Source organism: Rhamphochromis sp. 'chilingali' (assembly GCF_963969265.1).
Source record: "Rhamphochromis sp. 'chilingali' genome assembly, chromosome: 19".
NCBI lineage: Eukaryota > Metazoa > Chordata > Actinopteri > Cichliformes > Cichlidae > Rhamphochromis > Rhamphochromis sp. 'chilingali'.
The window spans coordinates 26,979,371-27,001,442 of NC_137946.1; the positions used below are offsets into that span (position 1 = coordinate 26,979,371).

Genomic DNA, 22,072 nt, shown 5'->3' on the forward strand with positions numbered 1-22,072 from the left:
CCTGAATGATTTTTCTCTATCCTTGTTACTACAAGTAGCATAAGACCGTACCTGCATTTCAGTCAAGTTGTACAGGTTTTTCCAGGCTCTCCATGATGGTGCATTTATACACTCCATTGCAAAAATGTTTGCTGTGTCTCCCAGCACAGTCTCAAGCATGTGGAGGAGATAGCACAAAGTGGGGAGTTACAGGACCTCAGCAGGACTGGTACCTGCTTGTTTGTGTGAAAAGGAGCACTGTCCAAACCCTACAAATTCCCTACAGCGAGCTGTTCATGCGCACGTTTCTGACCAAACTCTCAGACGCAGATTCCATGAGGGTGGCACCTTTAATAGGGTCTGGGGTCACAGCTGAGCAACATGTAGCTTGATTGGCATCGGCAGAGAACACTAGAACTGGCAAGTCCACAATTGGTACCCCGTTGTCTTCGCAGATGATTGTGCAGGCATCGTAACGCGTGCAACGTCATCTCTAGACTCTTTCAATCTGCAGTGTCTTTGAAGCTTTTGAATAAGTTAGTTGCATATGCTTTTTTTTTCTTGGTTAACATCACTTGCACTAAATCCAAACTATTTGCAAAGAATAGAGGGACAAGCTCTTCATCTGCTTTGCCAGACATTTGAATTTTGTTGTGTATCCTTAATGTAGTATTACTTCTCCAGACTATTCCAGAAAACCTCAAGTTCTGTGGTGCAACAGCTGTGATTGGCTCATGCAGACATGTGGTCAGGTGCTGATTTAGGGTTTGCTTGATTTGCTTTTCCCTTGCATTTAAATATCGCTTTATGCCGCTTGTTTAATTGTCGGAAGCCAAAATTATGATTGAGATTAAAACTCAGTTCAAGTGAAGCCCCACTGTATATTTATGTTAATGATCTAAACAATGCAGCACCACAGGTATTATTTTTGAATGACGGAATTAAATAGACTGAAAAGACTAATTGTATTTTCAACAGTGTGGATCAGGTTCACCAATGCTTTACAGGAGGTAAATCAGAACCCTTGATGTACATTCATTATGAAGCATTACTGAAATCAATTAAGCCAGAGACAAGGGCTCATGGCAGCTTTTGAAGTAAACCCTCCAGTGACTTTGCTATTATGTCTAAACTATGATAATTTCCTTTTTGTAATCCCATCATGTGTAACTGTGTAATCTCACAATCTTTGCAAAGGTTCATTGAACCTGTGAACACAATTAAGATGTTTTTGCAGGAAACTGGATTATGCATTTGTGTGATTGAAAGTCATAAATCACGTCGTAATATCCCTGTCAACGTAAAGTCAAGTAAACCGTATTTAATCGGTTATTTGTTTATTTTTGGACCAGTCTTATGCAGCCAGAATTGCAGAAGCAAATTACAGTTTGAGAGTATGATTTAGAAACAATAAACTATAATTAGGAGAATGTCATTAGGCATTAGCATACTCTCACAGAGCAAAGAATAGCAAGCTTTCTGCCAGAGATGCACTTTTAAAAGCACTAAGTCAAGGACTGAGAAGGATTGAAGCTTCAGCACATACAGTAAAATATTCCTTGCTATACTTTATGATGAGGGACACTCATTATATTGTCTAGCATGATGTCCAGGTCATGGTAATCTAAAGAGCTTGGAAAGAAAAGCGACTGGACTTCTTTAAGATTTTTGAAGACGTTTCACTGCTCATCCGAGAAACGTCTTCAGTTCTAAGACCAAATAGTGGCGAGTCCTAGCTATTTAAGCCCTAGTGGGAATTTTCCCTTTAATTGTCCCCTTTGCGAGACCTTGCCTTACCCTATCGTGTGACCTATTGAGATCAACTGACTCAAGATGTAAGTGGGCGTTAAGGCGCCTGGGAAGGGATCTCAAAACTGGATTGTAGATGGCAGACAGTTGGTGTGGTAGAAAATACTTGGCTAATGTTATATATAAGAATAATTCCTTTTGTCCATTTGGTAACAGTGGGGAGGAAAAACTCCCTTTTTATAGGCCATCTGCCCATACCAGTTATGATGAGCAAAGAGAGAAAAGAAGAGCACTGAGAATCAAGAAACAATCACTCGGCAGGTTAGTTAGCCAAGCAGATGTAGAGCAGGAATATATATCACTGGACCAAGTAGCCAGCAAGAGAACTACATAATGGAGTTAAATAGAGAAGATTAGAATATATGCTGTCGCTAGTGACAAGGCAACTCAAGGCCGCAAGTCATTCATGATATCGAATGAATCACAGCTCATAGCAGGGGAAAACAAGGCAAGATGGACACATGGGGGGGCGGGGAGGGCAAAGAAGTGGGAAGAGATGGAAAGGTCTGGGAGGTCAGGTCTCGTGCATTGTTCTTTACCATGCTCCAGTTCCAGCCGTCATCCCAGCTCTTTGTTAAAGCCTGAGCACTAAGGATGTCTGGCTCCTGGGCACTATTGCCAGAGGCTGGAAGCTCAAGGGTCAGCGAATTTTCCAAACCATTGCTTTATAGTGGCCCGATTATCAGGAAAAATTGCTCCACTGTACTCATTCAACAGGCGTCAAGCTCAGTTTGGGCTGTCACGCTCAGGCACTGTTGATGGCCAGCATGATAGATGAATGAGCCGTTAGGATGTTACAAAGGCTGTTTTATGTGACTGATCTCAATCAGAACATGACCCAAATCTAAATTTAAATGTATTTCTACTTTATTATACCATGCCATCAATTCAGCTGCTAGGCTCTGAGAAACAGTTAATGAACATTTCATTAAATGTTTGACCAGCAGCTACTGTACCTTCCTGCATTATCGAACAAAAACATTAGGCTACTGATGAGTGAGCAAATTGGTCTATGAATCAGCAAACAGGAAGAGTAACTGCTACTGTACAGTTAATTTTTCTGAGAAGACATCAGCCTTATGAGGAAGGACAGGCCGAAAGATTGTAGTTAGTTCCAACGATTTGACTTGTGGACTCACCAGATGTAACCCTGTAGCTGGAATCACGACGACAAAAACCTTTTAGAAATCCATTAGTGTCACTATATGAGCAGTTTGGTGGCATTTCAAAGAAAATCTCTTACTGCTATTTTTGAACAACAGGAGTCGGTAGTCTGAACAAATATGTTTTGTGAGGTGTCCACTTCAGCTAAAATAAACAAGTCACTTCAGAATGAAGTTTTTGAAGGCTGGAGTGGAAAACTAGAGGATTAGTTCAATGTTAGCTCATTCTCACATAGGTGCATTTGTTGTATTTGGATTGTATATTAACTTGCTTTAAAAATCTACTCAGCTTGTCTGGGATGGTTTGAGCCCATGGGCAGAGGCCAAAATTGTGTGTAGCGGTATGGCTTAAAGTGTGCCTATATGCACGAACGTGGCACAAATGTGCTTGTGCAAGGTTTTTAAGGCAATATGGACCAGCATTATCACGAAATGGTTACATTTTAGAAACACAAATGGGAAAAACTGTTGGATGGAAAAGGGAATTGGAGCTCTGATTAGAGCAAATGACAGAGTAAAAACAGGTAAAAAAAAAAAAAATGGTTGGTTCACAACTGAGAGGTCATGATTGCATGCAACCATTCTGCAGGGTTGAAGGTATTTATAGCACCCATCCATCCATCCATCTTCATCCGCTTCATCCGGGGCCGGGTCGCGGGGGCAGCAGCCTAAGCAAAGAGGCCCAGACCTCCCTCACCCTAGCCACCTCCTCCAGCTTATCCGGGGGAACACCAAGGCGTTCCCAGGCCAGCCGAGAGATATAATCTCTCCAGCGTGTCCTGGGTCTGCCCCGGGGCCTCCTCCCGGTGGGACATGCCTGGAACACCTCACCCAGGAGGCGCCCAAGGGGCATCCTTGTCAGGTGCCCAAACCACCTCAGCTGGCTCCTTTCGATGTGAAGCAGCAGCGGCTCTACTCTGAGCCCCTCCTGGATGGCCAAACTTCTCACCCTATCTCTAAGGGAGAGGCCAGCCACCCTTCGGAGGAAGCTCATTTCTGCCGCTTGTATCCGCCATCTCGTTCTTTCGGTCACTAGGTATTTATAACACCTCCCCCAAAATTATTTTAAAAAACATGTTCATGTTCAATAATTCCTGAGGCACAATGCATGTATGTGAACAAACAAACAAAAAATATGTTCATAAGAAAATAAGCGCCTTTAAATTGGCTGTTTTTCAAAAGTCTCCAACCCACAGTAGCTAACATGATTGCTCTCTAAAGGTGCAATGGTCTTAGGTATGTCTGGCATACATTCTGACAATTCAGTTTTATTTATACAGTGAAAAATCACAACAACATGCACTTTATATTGTAAGGTAGACCCTACAATAATACATACAGAGAATAAACCAACATTCATGTGAGGAAGCACTTTGGCAACAGTGGGAAGGAAAAACTCCCTTTTAACAGGAAGAAACCTCCAGCAGAACCAGACTCGGTGAGGGGCGGGGCCATCTGCCGCGAGAGAAAGAAGACAGGATAAAGACATGCTGTGGAGCAGAGCCAGAGAATAATAACAAGTATGATTCAATGCAGAGAGGTCTATTAACACATAGTGAGTAAAAGAAATACCCAATGCATCATGGGAATCCCCAACCAGCCTACGCCTATTGCAGTATAACTAAGAGAGGATACAGGGTCACTGTCTCTGCCAGTTTGTGACTGTGACCGCTGCATACACATGGTTTTTGTCCGTACGCATAATTTACACAAGCGCCCCTGGAGTCATCACCTCAGGAGCGTGGCAGTAAATCTGCCTGCAGGGAAACTATGGTGACATTAGATTTGGTGATTCATGCTTGGTGACATCTATATTCCAGGGGTCATGCAGCTGGAGATTGGGGGTGATGGTTCTCTCACATCACTAAGTACTGGTGTTAGCATCTTTCAAATGACTTCTCCTACGCTACACTGAGCAGATGCTATAATGTGGTTCAGCTTTGCTGTGCAGTCATAATTTGTTGTTGCTGCAACGGGCAATTTATACCTACACGGGGGTTGAGCGACATAGATGAAAATCACACCTGGGTACTTTCAGGTTGAATGGAAGTACACAGATATATCTTTAATATTTTTCTAATGAGTGTGTTAAATGTTGAGGTCTGCGCCAAAACCACATGTGAAAACCATTCTTTTTTTAGATAGTTTCCTTCCCTTTTGAGAAAAGTCCAGCTGGAAAATATAGTTACAAGAAACTGGAGGGTTGTTCCTGTAGTTTTTCTTTGTCTTTTTGATAGTTATCAGTGTATTTATTCACCCAAGACCATTATATAAGTGCTTTATATTTTAATATTTAAAGAGGCTACTAAGAACCAATACAGATTTAATATACCTTTCACACAAACACACTGTACTATGATGAAGAACAGAGTTGCACCTGAAAGGCTTTAAGGAGGAAATGAGTTGTGTAAAGCAACATTAAGTTACATTTATATAATTGGGTTTTCTAATCTTATACCTTGTTTAACTATATTCTAACACACATTTTCATATTTTGTGGAAAAAAACAAAAATAGACATGTTTGGAAAACTGATGTGAACATCTTGGCTTGCAAAGTGACTCATAATGTCGGCAGTTGAATATTTTCAGTTTATTGATTGCCCTGGCAAACAGTATTAGAGTTCACAGAGAAGATGGTGCTTTGGCTCTCCACCAGGAAGAAAAAAAGAAGATATTGAGCGTACACTACCTCACTCAAATTGCATCGAAATTGCCAGCTGTCTTCTTGCCCCCTATGTTTTCTTCGGTGACTCTTGGATAGGAATGGTTTTATGGATTGGTCCACTGCAGTATGAAGCCAAGGTTATGGCATGGCTGGTCATGTTGGCTCTCATCATCTTACTTTTCAGTGGCTCCAGTTCATGCCCAGACCAACCCCAGCGCTACATTCAGACACTCAGACTGTCTCAGTGCCTGCCGCAGTGCTTCACTCCGCTATTAACATTCTGATTGCAGTCTTGTTTCGTTTGCCTGGCCAAGCACTTTATTTCCAAAAAAAGAAGGAAAAAAGAGAGACCCGGCCTCAGAGCTGACCTTTCCATTTGCAGAAACACGGCAATCATTCATAAATCACACTAAAATATCCAAACTGTTTGATATCACAGGCCTAATGAAATCACTCGCACTCCTTTACTGCTATTATAGCAAAAGGTCAGCGACATAACTGATGTTCAGCTTCAGCATGATTGTCCTACTTCATATTACCCATTGCTCAGCCCATAAAAAAATCAGTATAGGCCATATTGTGTGACATTTTGTCATAGTTTTTTTTTCTTTTTTAGGCTGTCGAAAATAACTAATTTTGTGGTGAAAGCTCAGTTTGGAGTTTACTTTGAAATGAGTATTTTATGGTACATTTGGTTCAGTTATGAGTTTGAGGGATATTAGTGGGACCCAGACTGTGACTAGGAAAATTACCCTTACTTGTAATTATGTGTTTCTTTGCAAATAAAAAACATGAAAAATCAAGACTAAAAGGATATGAAGGAATACATTACATTGTGGAATTGCAAAAAGAAAATGCATTTCCAAACGGGATATTTTATGAATGTCTGCACTTGTCTGCTCGTTATTCATAATGGCAACAAAACTCATTAATAAGATTTTAATCACATTCCCATAATGAAAAAACAACACATCTTTTTGATACAAAAATGCATATTTCAGATGTTTTATTTGCTCGGGTGTAAAATAAGATAAGATATCTTTTGCTTTAAGGCTTTGCTTTGGAGTAATAATATACTAATAAATAATATACAATAATATTGTTGTCCATTAATGGTGATCTCATGAGCTCTCAGGGAACAGTAACATGATTGCATAACCCCAGCACTGCTTCTATCATGGAGATCATCATTACTTTATAAATAAATAAACTTTCAGCAGGGTGGATTAACACAGTAAACTATAAGGTCAAAAGATGATATCTCAAGCCTTGTTCATTCTTTTTAGAATCAGCCGGGTTATTTTAGGGGGTTTTTGGTGGCACATTTTGTGATAGTGGTGTCAGTTTAATCACATTAATCCATGACTAGCTTTGTAATTAGTTAGTGCTACAGCTTAGTAGCATGGCATAAGGCTAGCTTTGCAAATTAAATAAACTGAGCACAGAATATTACACAGGAAAAACATTTAATCTGCCACTACGAAAAAATTGGTAAAGCAAGACAAGACGTTACTTACAATAACAAAAAATGTGTGTTGTAGCACTTTATTATCTGGCTGATTGACAAAACATTGCTTAAGTTGTCTATAGCATCACTTTGATGTTTTGTTTTTTGCATCCTTGTGTTGTAGCAAAAATTAATGTGAAAATCGACAAACTCAAAATCAAAGAACATTTAGATCAACAAGTTGCTTGGATGCTTTCCTAATAAATAATAAATAAAGGAAATGTTTGGTAATGTTTCATAAAAACATCATGCAAATACATGTTTGGTTTTTTTTTTTTTTTCACTTTTATTTGTAACATGGTGTTAGGTTGCAAATCTGGCATTTCTTTTTATTGCAGTGAGACTGAGTGCAAGTTAGACAAAGCAATTATATGCTCAAAGCATCAGCCTGTTAAAGCTGCCTAAGCAGTAAAATCCAGCACGTCATCTTTACAACATTCATGCTGAGCACATCGAAGTTGAAAGAACTTCACAACTGAGACCATCACTGAAGGAACAAATTTGTGTGGCCATGATCTATATTCTCATTGGCATGCAGAATCCTGTAGAAGCACTACCTTTCCCAATGCTACTCAGATCCCAACTTTCAGTAATGACTTGAACTTTATTTTCTAGCTTGAACAGCTTTAAGAGATATGAGCCAGTTGAGCAATATACTAACACTAACCTAAGAATTACTTCTCTTCATTAACGGCGCTTTAAATCCGGCCATATGCTAAGTCATATGTGCATGAGGGGCAGTCATGATAATAAGTTCTGATAATTAGTCCAGAAGCTGCCGGTGGCCTAAACAGTTATTAAGTGGGTTTGCAGTTGCTTTAACATTCGACCGGCATTAACTCTCCATCGTGTAACCAGGTTTCATAAATATTCATTAAGAAAGTTGAGTGGCGGCTCATTCAGTATTTAGTCATGCCCAATGTTAATATATCAAATGTTTATTCAAAGAGAGATGCAGGTCGTAACCGGCAAGTCCTTCCAGAAACAATAAGTACATCTGAATGGATCAGAGTTTCAGAGCTTTCTCGCTCGCAGATTACCAAGCACATTTAACTCTTCATGAACAAAAGTGAGACGTTTGTTGATGCCAGTCTTTACATTTCTGCCGTGTCACTGTGCTGGAGTTCTGCACTATATTAAGGTGCTAGTCTCACGATCTGGATGCATAGACTTGCCATAAACACTTGGTGCCAACAGATTTCTTTGGTAGAAACAGGAAGTGCTCCCTGAAAACACTGATGTTTGTTTTAATAGTTCCAACAATAGAACCCAAACAAATAGAACCCAAACTGTCGGCTTGCCTAGTGACTGCGGCATGCCATTTGTGGTACAGTAAAGCAGGATAGGGTGATTTTTATCTAATAGGGAGCTATAGAAGAAGTAGTCCTGTACTTGTCCTGGAGTTAAGTTTGTCTCACCCAGTGACACGCTGCATAAAAGTCAGGGCATGCCACAGCCAGCAAATCTGCGTGTTGTGTTAACTCGAGGTGGTGTAAGACTTTGTCTGCGATTAACTGAGGCTGACTCTCAGCACTGTCGATGTGCTGCTTGTCACACGGGGCGTCGCAGCAGTCTGTGCCTGGCTGGAAAGGTTTCTTCTTGGCGCGAGGGGATAATTATGATGAAATGATTGACGTTTCACCTGAGCAGAACTCTCGCTGATGGCGTGTTGCATTCGCCAATGTCCCTGTTTAAGTGTCAGTTAGATGGAGGAATGCTGAGCGATGACGTTAATGGATGCTGCAAAGGCAGAGGCATACTGGCAGATGTTGACGTTCCATGAAGTAGTTTTGCCTTATCATCTACCACCTGTAGGCTGTCTGTGGAGACACACTGAGTGTGTGTGTGCGACTCAGTTTTATATTAAGTGTTAAGTTTCTTTCCTGTAGGAAAATAAAAACGCATTTTTGCAAAACCCTCATATTATTCATGTTGTTCATCTGATAATATCAATAAGGATTTGTCCTGTTTGGTGATATAAAAAAAACACTGTTTAAGCTTTAAGCTGAAAATTAAAAATTCTAATGTAATCAACCAATAATTAAGTCTAATGAATGTTAAAAGGTCGCATAAAAAAAGCATGTCTTTTCACCACATCGTTACACCCTGAATATGAAAACAACTGCATCCAGCAGCTGTTTTCTGACCAGTAAAAAAAAAAAAGGGATTTGATTTCCAGCCTTTATAACCAGAAACCTCCAGCAGTCAGGTCAGAGTGCCCCAGAAATAAAGCAAAAAACAACAAACATGGCAGAACAAGTAAATAATCTGCAAATATTAATAGAAATTCACAAAATATCTCAGTGAAAAATGATGGTGTTTTGGCATAACACAACCACGCTGCAGAGAGCTCTAGCTGTGCAGTATCCTGGTAGGAATAAAGCCATTTTCTTACTGACAGCGTATGTGGTGGTTTTTGAGGACAAGCCACCATCTTTTTTAGTAGATATGAGACCAGATAACAACAGGCGCTTATTATTTGTGGTTTGCTACAAAGAGGAGCTGTCATTAAGTAAAGGCAGGCGCAGTGTGTGAGGGATGGCTCTCTGAGTAATATTACTTGAGATTTTTTTCCCCACTCAAAATCTATTGACGTAAAACCATAAGATGAAAAGTACAATATGAATGAGCTCCTTCCAGTGATAACTAATTGAGTCATTATTTCAACATTGCTATCGTGCTTTACTGATTTTTTTTTTTTTTTTATTGTTCAAGGTTGATTTATAGCTTAATATTTAGGATTAAAGTACATTAAAAAAATAGATTTTGTTAGCCAATTTCAGAATACCGTTATATCAAGTTCAAGCACCGTATCCCATCACTTTTCATCTTCTACCTTATTGCACACTTAGACCTTAAACATTTCATTTAAGTGTTCTACCACTTTATTTGTTTCTTTACACTCATAAAAATTAGTCATTGGATGAACTCAATTTGACTGATGGCAGGTTTTCCACGTAATACATTTATTTTGGTTCAACCAAATCTACATACATCATGACAATTTAATTAAATTGAGTCAGTAGAACACAATTTAAAAGGAAAAAAATTACATTAATAAGATGTGAAAGGTTTTGGTTGGTTCAACTCAATACAATGTCATTCATTTGAGCTAGATTTTCTTTCGAATTGAAATGATTATTTTAAGTTAAACTAAATCATAATTTTAATTACCAGAAAACTAATTTAATTATTAAAATAATGACAAAATAAATTGGTTTTTTCAACTCAGTTTTATTCACTTGAATTAAAAGCAGAAACAGAATATTTTGTGAATAAACATACATTTCACATGGTCAAATTAACCTTAACAAAATCAAAGTGCTCACAAAAAAGTGCCTTACATTTGAAATGAATATCAAATCTGAAAAGCACACACCTTTGTATTACTAGGCAAGACTGAAAACAAACTGGAATTTGTAAAATCCGATTTCACGTAAGAATCATTGTATATATATTTATAGTGACACTTGCAGGTAGGTTTTCAGCAAATTCACAATGATAACCTACTAAACATTGCAATTCACACCATATTATGCCAGTCACTGAACATTTTAAACAACCCAAAAATACTTAAATACAAATATATAATGTATATATATATATATATATATATATATATATATATATATATATAAATAAAAGATTTTCATTAAGAACATTTTGTGTTACCAAAGGGGAGGTATTTTAATAAAAAAAACCTTTATTTCTCTAATTCAAACTTTTACAAGCTTATAAGAACGGGAACACCAACTTTAAAACACTGGAAGACACCAAACTTGTCAACATTTGTTTTGTCTCTTCGAAAATCCCAAACGCAATTAAAAGGAAGATGCTGGTTACAACCATTGAATTTTTTTTGAGCTAAATTCTCACAGTCCTTTTATCCATCTATAGTAGTATAGATTAAAGGTTACATCACTCACAACAGAACAGCAGACAAAAATAGACAACTTCTATTTTTCAAAAAAAGGGGAAAAAAAAGGTCACAGTTTGAACAAAAGAGATAAAAAGGCCAAAATCAAATTTTGTGCTGGGGTCTTGTTTGCCTAAGCAAACATCTTCAATTTCATTTGTTGCATTTGTACTGAGCCTTTGTCCATCCAGATTCATTAAATTCTTCTGACATAACTCGAAAGTGTACTTGAGGTCATTTGGATAGCTCAGATCAAGTGCATAAATCAGTCCAAAGAGAACGATGAATGACATGATGACACTACCGAGGTTGTTCATAACTGTAGTACCTTCAATGACAACTGCAACATCCTCTGGCTCCTGAATGCCTTCTCTTCTGATGGTGTAAATACCCATGACAGTTGCTGCAGTGGATCTCAACTGTTCATCCTCAGTGGAGGAGGTCTGAAAAACAGGATGTTTCAGGTTTAAGGGCTCTGTCACTTGGAAGGGGAAATATTATGCAAAACTCAGCTTTGTATCCTTTTGTGCTGAAACATGGGTCTCTACTGCCTCTATAAACACTCCAAACATGAATAAAACCCATCAATCTGTTCTCTATCAATAGTTTGGGCTAAGGTATTATGTACCTCCCTTTGGGAGGGGCTTGAAATAGAGGAGCAGCTCCTCAAGTGTCTATAGGTGTAGGTGTGTGTGTGTGTGTGTGTGTGGGGGGGCTGGGTCAATTTCCCTTATTTCATGACAATTGGGGACCTTTTGAAACAGCTTGTTTTAGGCACATTATTCCGGAAACCAGAGGATCGCTGTAACGCCAGTGACACTAGTCAGTGTCTCGATGCAATCTGCTGGGTTCCTTATATAGAAGACTTTTTACTAATTGGCATAATTAACTGAATTTCATTGGAGTGTTTACTTTATGAAGTGCCTTGAGATGACTGTTGTTGTGATATACCGCTATATAAATAAACTGAATTTAAACACTGACAGAAAGTGGATGAATGTTTTCTTCACATTTACCGTGTTTATAGAGGCAGTAGATACCTACATGGCAGCCCCAAAAAAATGAACAATTGAATTTTTACTGAATCTGTCCCCTTAAAAGGTGCTCTCCAGTACAAGTTTCAACAATGACTATTAAGAGTAATACATATTTCACAATTATATTGTCTCTTTTGAATATATGAGGATTTTGTGTGCGATGAACCTAACTCAAATTGAATCTAGAAAAGAAAGTGTGATAAGCGTACCAGATACTCCTTGAACAGTAGGTCTGGATCTTCATTAAAGTAGATCACCAGGCTTTTAAGAGTATGCTCCCTCTTTATGTCGATGTCATCACACTAATGCAAGGGTGGGAAAAAAAGGGTGAAAAAAATGGAATTGATTGATTGCATTTAATTGATGGGTTTATCATTAGTACTGACCAAACTACTGATCGCCATGATATCCTTGATCTTTTGGCCCTTTGCTCCTTTGCTCCCCTCAAAAATTTGCATCAGCTTGTCTGTTAAGTTGTCCAGCTGAGCCAAGAACTTCGCCTGCAGGGGTTTTGTAGTGATCTGCAGGAAGTCTGCATTCACCTGGAAATAAAACATACATAAATATAGTAAACTAGAAGTTTAAATACAGACTGCTGAATCAACACACTGAAAGTTGCTAAACATTTGAACCATCAGTGAAGTTTGTCAAGACCTAAACTGTTTTTAGCTGAGTTTAGGAATATATCGCCACCTGTTGCTTTGGCATGTTCCTAGCAGCGTTTTCCTTCATTTTTGCGTTTACCTGTGGACGGGATTATTTTTTAAAACGAAAACGGAAAATCTCCGTTTTCATAAATACCTGTGTAAGTGTGGACGTAGCCAAAATCTTTTATAATAATAAATAGGTTTGAACATCACGGGAGTGCGCATTGTGCTGCCTGCAGTTACTCTTCCGGCCACATGGTTCGCTTTTGGTAGCACCCTCAGTAAACTATGTAGTGCTTTTAAAGACACCTCAAAACGATACTTTCTACTAGAAAATGGCATTATATAATAATAAACACAGAATACATAATTTTTAGATTATAAAAAGAAAACAGTAAGAAAGAAGTTAGCTATAGGACATCATCTTTCATTGAGCACAATGGCTAGCTGCTAATAAGCTAGCACACGTTCCGACTTAAAAGTTGGCAGCTACACAATTTCTCCTCTAAAACAAGGCACTTTTGAAAAGACCTGGCTATATTGTCAAAAAAAAATAGTATTCAAGCAGAGAAGAGAATGGTAGCACCACCAAAAGTTCAAAAAACAACTGTTACAAGCTTCTATGATAAATAGCATTGCCATAGATTTAGCTGATAAAGAAATACACAATTGGATATATGAAAAAATAATATTTTACCTTACCTGAAGGTGTAGTTTTATCCAAAAAGTACAGAAAGGCCAAGAGCAGCTGCATTCATTTAGGTGATCCTGAAAGAGCGCAAAATTTTCAAAGAAGGCGGACCGTTGTGTAACTCAATAACTTTGTGTTCTTGTAACAAAGACTGCTTTGAGAGAAAATAATTTAGGTTCACCACACGAATAATAATTGCAGTAATGCTGGAGTGCTACATTTGCGTTGAATGAGATTAAAAAAAATGTTTAAGCTTAAAGAGGGGCTTGAATTTATTTCTTTGAGTTTACAAATACTTAATTGCAAAAATGTACTCCCCCTGAATCTGTTTTTTGAGTGTAGGTTTTTTTTGCACACGCAAAGCGATGGTGGAAAGCATCTGCCTAGTGAAGATATAAAATTAAACTCCTGGGGTAAAACAGCCTGCATTCTTCCTCATGGAATGAATATTTCATGGAAAGCCATCAGCGGCATATTGGGAATACTTCTTGAAAATAATTACGAGGGAAAAGGCAGGGTGATTCTGTTTAAAGCTCTATAAACATAACCCTGTTAGAGGGAAAGGCCACTTCGGGAAGAAGTTTCCATGCAGTGGCAGCTGACCAGAGTTCCCTTCCCTGTGGGATTAAATTCCACTGTTGGTTCCCACAGATGGATTACAATCCACAAATCCACAAATGAGTGCAAGTTATGGTATGCTATCACATTGCTACAATATCATAAACAAGAAACATGAGGTTATGCAACCAGAGAGACAGCTTTCACAATAACCTTCATCTCAAACGCTCTCAAAGGGACATTCCTCCAATTTTTTTTCACATGAAATGCTGGTTGAGAAATCAGGTGTAGGCCTGCTGAGCAGTTGTGTAATGTCTGCTGTGCCTGCAGAGGAGCTTTGTCAAATCAGTGACAACAACGTCCGATTATGTCATCAGATTATGTCTCGACTTGGCCGTTACAATCAGGACAGGGAGTCTTAAAATGGGAGTTTTGACCAGGCGGGGAGGGTGTATCATGTAATCTGCACTCCCCGCCCCCAAAAAAGGATATTAATTACAAACCAAAACTATCAGTATAAATTTTTTTAGTAAATTTACTCGCATTTCTTTTCATTTAAACTTTTTCGAGTGAACACACAAACTTATTAGCCTACTCTAAGTGCAAATAAAAACTCCCCATCAAGTGTTAATCCATGGAAAACCAAAGATGGACAGACGCTGCTGGAAAAGTCTCATAGTGTGACGGCGGGGAGGACAGTCTTGGCCGGAGTGCTTGCAGCTCTCCTGCTGAGTTACAGCTGAACCCCCGAACAAGCAGGAGGTACAGGCTTTGATTCACACTTGATTTCAAAGACAGAGGACCCATGTCAATGATAATGTTCATATTTAGAGAACAACATGAAGAAAATGGATGAAAACAAGTCAATTGTCTCATTCTTGACTCCTGATAATGAAAATTAAATTTGGTCTCTACTGCCATGTATTAAATAATTTTATTTCCATTTACACTTTTATTTTTGGTTAACGCGCCTTAAATCTTTTATATTAGTTGATATGATTAGCGAGTTTTATGCACCTAAGCACAAGACTTAAATCGAATCACCAGATCGCTTTAAAATTTGCTGATCATATTTGTCGTCCCCAGAGTACGAACCATCAGCAGCTTCCTGTCCTCATCCTCTTTGATTGAGCAAGGACAAGAAGTAAGCTTGAGAAATTGCCAGCTCGTCAGTGTGTTAGTTTTTAATGGGTGCAGTCAATACTGCATCGACGTTATGCTCAGACTTACACTTTTGGTGGCCCGTTAGTGTCTCACAGGTTTGGTAGTCTGGTACTATAAAACAATCCTAAATTTGAGATTAATTTTCGTCTGCATGCTTGCATACGTGGCTGCTGACATGCGTGTCTGTGTGTGATCGTAGAATGCGGTGTGTCCAGAGGCCCCCCCCCCCCCCCCCCCTAAAAAAAAAAAAAAAAAGAGCTTCTTCTTAAATTGTTGTGGCATTTTTGACAGCAATTATTTCCAAGCAGCGCAGCATAAAATTACCATTAAAATGGCTTCAAACGACATGTCAGAATTTTCTGCTGGTTTGATTCTATTTTAAAAAGCTCTGGATTTACCAATGCTCTCACTTTGCCTGAATAAATAATGAAACCCATCCTTCTGCTGGACAAAGAACGCAGTAAATGAACCTCAATGAATACTGACAAGCATGTAGAGTACAGCTGCCTGACATCAGAATCATCGTCTCTCTCTCGTTCAGTCGCTCTTACGTCATTCAGCAAAGCAGTTTCTTTTTTTCCACTTTAAATCATTTAGCTGTTGTTACCTGTTATTTTGACAAATCTGCTTTTTAATAGGAGTTTTTTGGAACATGTGTATGACCTGAAAAAAGGGGGAAGATGGCTACAAAAGTTACTTTTTTTCCTTGTTTTTTCAAAGGCACATTTTATTCCGAGTGATATCTGTGGATTAGTGGAAACTTAGCAGACTGCATGAGCATATTCTGCCATGGGGAAAGACATTTCATTGCATTGGGGGATTAGTGCGCTGCGTGCCTCAATCACTCACTCTTTGTTGGGATAAATATTACCAGTGTCTGGAGAACAGGCGAGCGGCTGGAATCAGTGCTTCACTTTTCGCCATGCTTGACGTGCTGCTGGGTCTTGTACCAAGTCATTACCGTAGCACTGCAGGGGGAAAAGTTATGCACGGAGACGACTTCCTGAGAGCCCTCGCTGAGCCTACCGGACAAAGCCGCTAGTGTGAGGGTTATTTGAGGTCGTTCGCTTTGCCTGTTTAGCATGGGAATCGTCACTTGAGCTTACTTTAACTGACTTAATTGCTCTGACACCCTCCAGTCCCTCTGAATTTATCATCTTCATCCAAGTCCAGGGAGTGCAAGTAAAGCAATAACATCACTTGGGCCAAACCAATAGGTTATTGATTGGCAACCTATATAGAAAGGGACATGTCTGTGCTATAATGGAGTGGGACACTAGAGTTTGTCAGGAAAAGCAGAGGTAGCTACCGCTTTTCTCTTCCTGTCCTAAATTTCCTAGCTTAAGTTAATGAGAGTCAAAGGTTCCCCGCTGCACATTTCTAATTGCCCTCATGTCGGCATGTGAAATGGCAGAGAGCAGCAATTTATCGGATAAATCAACATAAGAAGGAAGCTGGTCAAGGACTGCCAAGCCACTGAGGCCCACCAACTGCGAGCTTCATCATTAGTCTGTGACTTATTTTGACCTGGCATCTAGGCGATTACAATGGGACCGAGCAAAAAGAAGCTCTGGCATGACCTGCAGCAATAGACCAGTCCCCATGCAATGATTAACTGCTGGGACTGCAGGTTCTTTATTGCCAATCTATTACTTAGGTATCCACTAGTAAACATATACCCAAATATATTCCTGATGATCAAAGGTTCATACTGACTCAATGAAAGCAGAGCACTGGGAATTCACATGGGACCACTAAACACGTCTCATTTATACGTTTAGAAATGCATTTAGAGACATTTTGAAATAATCGTAGTTAACAAAGAAATTGTGCTGTTGTGTGAAAGTGATAGAAGTGAACTTTTTTTCAGTTTTTTAATATACTACTTACTTGTACTTAATTAAGGCAACAGGTCTGCTCCATGTATTGAACTCATGCAGGCTTTGAAGCCTGAAAGACGGTTAAATTATATTAAAGTTAAATTATTTCTAATTATGTGTGTGAGTAAAATTCAAAAATACAACCTCCTGTGTTGATGCCGACTTTTCTACGACATGAACGTCCAAGCTGTTATATTTTAAACCAATTAAAAAGAAACTGTAGAGAAATAAAAAGTCAAATAAGTACCTTTTCATTGAATACCCAATCTGGGATTTGGTTATAATATAATTTTAAACTACCAAATGGTTTTCTTTGCTGAGGCTATCATTTTAGTGAAATTGACTGTGAACTCGATACCCTCGCCTTCTTTAAAAATGCATAATCTTTTACACATACAAATGCACTTAGATGAGCGGCTCCTCTCTATGTTGGTTTAAATACGGCATATAATGAAGATAATAATCTCATAGGGCAATCCCTGGAATGCAAGTCTGCTCTTTTTAACTGCTACCGTAGTAATAAAACTGCTATAAGCGCTTCCCCACCATGAATTTTTTATAATTCCGTGCCATAAATGCCAGCTTACTGTGTACCATAAAATTAAGTGAAATTAAATGCATTGCATTTGCTAGCAGTGGGGTGAGAAGAATAGCTTGAATCGAAGAATGGTGCAGATAATTTTAGTTAATAGTTTTTAAATGGGGAAAACAACGGTGTTAGTCCAATCTGGTTGAGGCCTCTGCTGTGTTTTAAAGTTGGTTTGCCTCATATTAGTTTCAAAGACATTTTTAAAGACTGAGGCTGATGACATTTGGAGTTAATTCCACATATGCTATTTGCTCCCATGCATTGGAACCTTTTGCTTGCCGTGGTTAGGGAAAGATAAATTCCTGGGTTTAGGTAGATCCTTTGATAATTTTAGAATGTAAATTTCTCCAGTTTGAAAGTGTAACAGCTGGAAGAACTCCAGTTTTACCTATTTGTTGCATCATGATACTTTAACATTTTGAGCTCACCTCATCTTCATCAGACAGTAATGCACAGAGCATGGCCCGATTAAATCGCATGTTGACATAGAGATCACGTGCAGGCAAAAAAACACATTTGTTTAATCAATACAATCATTTTTATGGACTGTGCATTATTCCCTGGTAATAGAAGCTTGTGCATAGTAAAAACAAGAAAAAGTAGATAAATCAAGTAGGTAAAAGCAGATAAATAAACAAATAAATAACTAGATATAATAAAAAAACTAAAGTAATTTAAAAAAAACATGTGAAAATAAAGAATAAAAATCCCTAAAATGAAAAAGGAACGTTAAAATAAAAAAATACAAAGAAATAAATGAAAGATTTTTGAAAAACACATGCACACCCTGTCAGACTGGATTTTTGCTGCTGTCTACCATGTCAACTTTCCATGCAAGTTGAAAATGAACACATCATGCTCTAGGTTATGCTTTATTTTTCTATTAATCAGACTAGAGAAGCTTTTCCTGTGGGTCTGTTTTGTTTTAAAGCTCTTCAAATTGTTTATATAAATGTAATATTTGAGTCTTAAATGTAAGAAAATGGCGTGTGGTGCTGGAATACGTTCTTCTTGTGATGAATTTTTGCACCAGTAATGCAGCTGGTGTTTTTTTTATTTGTACTTGAAACCATTCTTACTCCAGATTACTCCTAAAAACAAGTCTATTACGATGAACATTACGGGGCACTTTTATTAATGCATATTCAGTTCCTCTGTTTGGCTGAGACTCAACCAAATCACAAAGGCAGATGTGAGCGTTGCCCAGAAAGTGTCAAACTGAACTGAAGGAACAGAGAGAAAAGATTTACGAGTAACTTGGCAGACAATGATGAGTTTTCTTTAATAGATTGCTAACATTTTGTTAAGTGTGGAGATCTTCAAAACCATGAAAGAGGAGGACTGTTTGTCTTTGTCTTAATGGAGAATTGGACAAGGTTCTGCATTTTTTAGACAAGGTAGAATTTTTAATGGAAAGGGAACTAGTGTTCTGTGACAGGCGAGGACAATGAAGAGTATCCTTGTGTCACCAGTCTGCATGTGAATGGCAAGAGCTGTTATCCTTAAACTGAGAAGACCAAATATGCAGAACGTTGTGTATTGTCAGCGAGGCATACTCATTTAGTGACACTGCATAGCAACAATAGACGAACAACTCGAATTCAGACATTAGAACATTGGCAAACAATGGGCTTGTTGAAAAAAGGTAATGGAGCCAGTAAAATCACACAAAGGGTGGAGATAAAGGGGCATTGCAGTTAAAATGCAAAATCATCAGAGCCAGCAGTGACAGAAGATATCCAGAAGCACAGGAAGAATAGGAACAAGAGTCATGAAGATGATAACATGAGGAGCGCTATTCTGATGCATCTATTCAGTTGCACGAGGCAGAAAAAAATACATTTGTTCTGAAGAGCAAAAGAAAAGAACGCGCTTCAGTCCTAAAGCTGAAACTACATTCATTAAGATAAATTACTATTAACCCTTTAAAGCCAAGTACGTGAGTTTTTTAGAGGTTTTGAGACTTCAACGTCATCACTAAATTGCACGAGACATTTTTAAGTTACAAATACCAAAAAAACGATTATTTAATTGGTTGAAAATATTGGATTGTCTATCCAGTGTTTGAAAAAGAGTAACACTGAGATTCATTTGAAATGAGTGAGTCTCATTTTTAAGTGTTTTGGTATGAACCAGCTTCTGGGAAAGACTTTTGAGTTACTAACTACCCGTTGCCCTTACTAGCCCAGGTGTTGGCTTTTACACTCTTTTTATTAAATATTTCTCATTTAAACCACTTGCTGTTGCTGCAGCTAACAAATGAGTTTAATGAATGTGGAAATTGTGGGCTACACAATGAAAATGATTTAAAATAGGCCCAAAGAATTGAATCAAATCAAATCAAAATTTATTTCTGTAGCACATAATAATACAACAAAGTTGACCAAAGTGCTTCACAATCGTTCAAAGCAATAAGCAACAGCATAAGACAGAATAGATTTTAAAAAAAAGAGAGTAAAAAGGAGGGCAGGAAACAATATGAACAATATGGGTAAACAACACAACTAGCCACGAAATAATATACTAGATTGATTTAAAAGAACTTTGGTGCTGAGCGGTAACCTTTCATTTTGGTATGATGTTCACTTTGAACACACAAATTGCTTTTATTCAATTCAATTTTATATATACAGCGCCAAATTACAACAACAGTCGCCTCAAGGCGCTTTATTTTGTAAGGTAGAGTGTACAATGAATACGGACAAATACCCAACAATCATATGACCCCCTATGAACAAGCACTTTGGTGACAGTGAGAAGGAAAAACTCCCTTTTAACTAGTATGTCTGTGAAGGTTCTCAGTCATCCAGGTCATCGTAGTCTAAGGAGCTTGGAAAGAAAAGCGTCTGGACTTCTTTGAGTTGCTTGAAGACGTTTCACCTCTCATCTGAGAAGCTTCTTCAGTTCTAAGGGTCAAATGGTGAGCGACCATCTTTGAACAGAGGCGGTGGTTTACGACACCAACTGTCTGCCATCTATAATCCAGTTTTGAGATCCCTTCCCAGACGCCTTAACGCCCACTCACATCCTGGGCCATCTGACCTCAGGAAATCACATGATAGGGTGGGGCCAGGTTTCACAATGAGCTCACCCGAAACTCTGGCTGATTGTGACCCACACCCGCTTTCACATTTTGGCTCATGTGATTAGGTAGAGGATCATCAGGGGGTCCTTTGTCCCTCTTTGGGGGTAAACGTCTACTGGGTTTAAATCTGGGACTCTCCACCATTTGACCTTAGAACTGAAGAAGCTTCTCAGATGAGAGGTGAAACGTCTTCAAGCAACTCAAAGAAGTACAGACTCTTTTCTTTCCAAGCTCCTTAGACTCCCTTTTAACAGGAAGAAACCTCCGGCACAACCAAGCTCAGGCTGGGGCGGGGCCATCTGCTGTGACCAGTTGGGGTGAGAGAAGGAAGACAGGATAAAAGACATGCTGTGGAAGACAGTCAGTGATTAATAACAAGTATGACTTTTTGAAGATGCAAACCTTATCAACGTGATTACTTATACAGGATGAGCTGCTAAAAATGCATGTTCAGCTCATCTATATCAACTAAAAACCACATCCCAGTTGTGGCAGATGACTGCCCCTCCCTGAGCCTGGGTCTACTGAAAGGTTCTTCCTGTTAAAAGGGAGTTTTTCTTTCCCACTGTTGCCAAGTGCTTGCTCATAGGGGCGTTGTCTGATTATTGGGATTTACTCTATATTAATGTAGAGTCTTACAGAGACCTTACAATATAAAGTGGTTGTGATTTGACAATATATAAATAAATTGAATTATGAATTATGAAATTGGGTGTTTGTGCTAGTACATTTGCCTTGATTCCTTTTGCCCTTTAAAAAACACTGCTGGTGTTTCCTTTCCACACACAAAGAAATTGTCCTCGCTTCAGTATTTCTAGATCGATTGTGTTTACCTGTAATTTGTAATTTGAGAAAACATTGCACAGTGCTACAGACATCCACAAATTAAACTTACATCAATGCAAAGGTGTAACACATATGTGGTTACACTGACGACGAGCTGTTTCCTGGAATGGTCAGTGCAGACGTGCCACAGCAATAAAAGCTTTGGAAAAAGTAGCTGCAAAATAAGTGGAAACTGGTGGGTACAGATTATGCAAAGCGCGCTTCTTCCAGCATGAGTATTAATTTGTAGGAAAAAAGAAGTGGCACTTCAGGGCAATAAAGGAGGATGTGTGCAGTAAGACCAGGCTCGGCCATCCACTATTCCTTTGCTGCCATTTTGTGGAAGGCTCATGCTGGAGCAGTAACTCATGCATGTCTGCCCTAACGCACCATTGCAGATCAAAGCATGGCTGGGTTATGTAAAGCTGAAGGGGCTAATAGAGTGACCACATCCAATACAAAATATATTACAGTGCATTTGCCTCTGACAGGGATTGATGGGGTACATTATCCAATGAAATTGAGGGTTTCTGCAACACAGGCATAACACTGCTTA

At 38.7% G+C, this 22,072-nt stretch overlaps 1 protein-coding gene and 1 long non-coding RNA gene across 4 annotated transcripts in view; one reads left to right on the top strand and one right to left on the bottom strand.

Moving 5' to 3' along the window:
* Positions 1–22,072, top strand: part of cadm1a (cell adhesion molecule 1a) — a 501,479-nt gene that overhangs the window by 37,050 nt on the left and 442,357 nt on the right. The gene's annotated exons all lie outside the window — the stretch shown is intronic.
* Positions 10,385–13,699, bottom strand: LOC308387279. Its single transcript, XR_013969913.1, has 4 exons — positions 13,427–13,699; positions 12,464–12,619; positions 12,287–12,379; positions 10,385–11,483 (listed from the first exon to the last, which is right to left on the bottom strand). It is a non-coding gene; the product is annotated as an uncharacterized lncRNA (long non-coding RNA).